Consider the following 2,500-nt stretch of genomic DNA (forward strand, 5'->3'; position numbering starts at 1 on the left):
CCAGCCCGCGTCCTCGCCCAGCAGAACCCACTTGCCCGAAGCGTGTGGTCGTTCCAAGCCGATTGACTGGACCAGGGCTGCTTTTCTCGTCCAGCCGCCCATCTAGCCGAAGCAGAGGCCAAAGGTACGTGTTGGGGACGTCTCACCCGCAGGAGAGGGCCCCCTCAGATCCCAGGATCCTCTTTTCCGACGACAAGGGTCGCCACGCACGGCAAACACGTGGGAGACAGCAGTCGGAGAGGCTGCCTCTTCCTCTCCACCACACTTCGTTCAGTTCGCTGCGTATTTAAGAACACGAGCTATCCAGCGGTACCTTTTTCGTGGAGGCTCAAGTGTGGCTAGGGCACGTTTGCCCCTTGCGGCCTGGGTTGCCCAGGGGATTGATTGCATCCCATGTATTCCTGAGCCCAGCGGAGTGTTGTCTAGTGGCGTGTTCCGCCCACGAAAAACGGTCTGAAAAACCGTTTAACGTAAACTGGGGAACTGATGCCACGAGTGACAACAGTTCCCCAGTCGGAAGTCATACAGCACATACAGTGCTGTACAAAGAACACGCCACAGCCCGTATGCTAAATCAGGGCCTCGCCATTATGCGAAGTACTACATGTACGACGCACTGACGGTCTCTAATGCCTTCATCGCCGATACACCCATCGACTCGGCCGATCAACCCTCCTACGCGAGGGCTAGTTCGGGGGTTATCTCCCGCCCTGGGTGGCCACAGACCGCCACCGCCAGTAGATAGGGACAATTATTGCGAATCTGGCCACCACGGAGGTGGCGCAGATATGTTTCCTCGCCATGTTGGCATACACAAAACTTTAGTACCTACCCCCCGACGGAACACCTACGAGGGGTCCGAACGTGGGTAAATCGCCGCCTTCGTTCAACGTTCATTAGGCTGGGTACGGAAGACTCCGTCTTGACTCCTTGTCCGTGTAAGGAGTTTTCAAGTTTGTTTTGAGTTGGGTAGGCTGTGCTACCTACTCCAACTGTGTATAGAAGGTTATTAGGAGGGTTTTGCTTTGCCGCTTGACCGCGGCAGCGGGTGCCCGCCACCGCCCTCCGCAGTGACGGCACTCTGCCACATGTATTCACCCCCTTTCTTCTACACGTCAGCAATAATTATGCAGCGTGCTAGGGTGGCGTGTGTTGGTTATTCTTTGCCTATTGGCGTAACTAGGCGGCTGCACATGGTTGGTGCCCGTCTAGCGAAGATAGGCATGTTGCTGTTGGCGTAGCGGAGCTTCGCCAGCTACGGTAGCGGGTGTCAAGCACCTCACGCAAGCACCGCGGCCGTTCAGCTCCACAAAACCGTGATGGGGAGGAATCTGTGATGGGGAAGGATGGGACTAGGCAGGACGGGTGCCATAGCCCTTTTTGCCGCAAATACAGACTTGCGTTGCCCGGTCTCCGCCGCGTGGAGGCGGGGTTGGACTTTGGAGACCAGTAGATAGGGACAGATGGGAATCTCGTTAATCCATTCATGCGCGTCACTAATTAGATGACGAGGCATTTGGCTACCTTAAGAGAGTCATAGTTACTCCCGCCGTTTACCCGCGCTTTTTTGAATTTCTTCACGTTGACATTCAGAGCACTGGGCAGAAATCACATTGCGTCAACACCCGTGGGGGCCATCGCAATGCTTTGTTTTAATTAGACAGTCGGATTCCCCTAGTCCGTGCCAGTTCTGAGCTGAGCGTTGAATGGCGGCCGAAGAGGACGACCGCACCGATGGGAAACGCCACGGAAGCCTCGCAGCAAGGAAGATCCGCGGGAGGCCAAGGCACGGGACCGAGCTCGGATCCCAGCCACGAGAGCCGTTCACCTCGCCCAGGCCCGGCACGTCAGCCAGACCCGCTTCCCGACCAAGCCCGACACGCCCCGCTCCTCAGAGCCAATCCTTATCCCGAAGTTACGGATCCAATTTGCCGACTTCCCTTACCTACATTAATCTATCGACTAGAGGCTCTTTACCTTGGAGACCTGCTGCGGATATGGGTACGAACCGGCGCGACACCTCCACGTGGCCCTCTCCTGGATTTTCAAGGTCCGAGGGGATGATCCGGACACCGCCGCAACTGCGGTGCTCTTCGCGTTCCAAACCCTATCTCCCTGCTAGAGGTTTCCAGGGAACTCGAACGCTTATACAGAAAAGAAAACTCTCCCCGGATCTCCCGACGGCGTCTCCAGGTCATTTTGGGTTACCCCGACGAACACTCTTACGAGGGCCCGAATGGTATGCGGTTCCGCTGCCGGGTTCCGGAATAGAAACCGGATTCCCTTTCGCCCAATGGGTGTTTTTTGTGCATGTATATAATAACAAAATATGCTGCGATTTATATAATAATAAAAAAATAAAATAAAATAGCTGCGGTTTTTTTACAAGTGTTTAACGTCTTAGGACACCTCATCTACATAGGATTTCTCTTAGGGCTTAGGATCGACTGACTCGTGTGCAACGGCTGTTCACACGAAACCCTTCTCCACGTCAGTCCTC

General features: G+C 55.0%; 1 pseudogene; it reads right to left on the reverse strand.

Annotated features, from left to right (window-relative positions):
* Positions 1-2,500, reverse strand: part of LOC143262015 (large subunit ribosomal RNA) — a 7,626-nt pseudogene that overhangs the window by 3,212 nt on the left and 1,914 nt on the right.

The sequence above is a fragment of the Megalopta genalis genome, unplaced genomic scaffold (genome assembly GCF_051020955.1).
Source record: "Megalopta genalis isolate 19385.01 unplaced genomic scaffold, iyMegGena1_principal scaffold0084, whole genome shotgun sequence".
Lineage (NCBI taxonomy): Eukaryota > Metazoa > Arthropoda > Insecta > Hymenoptera > Halictidae > Megalopta > Megalopta genalis.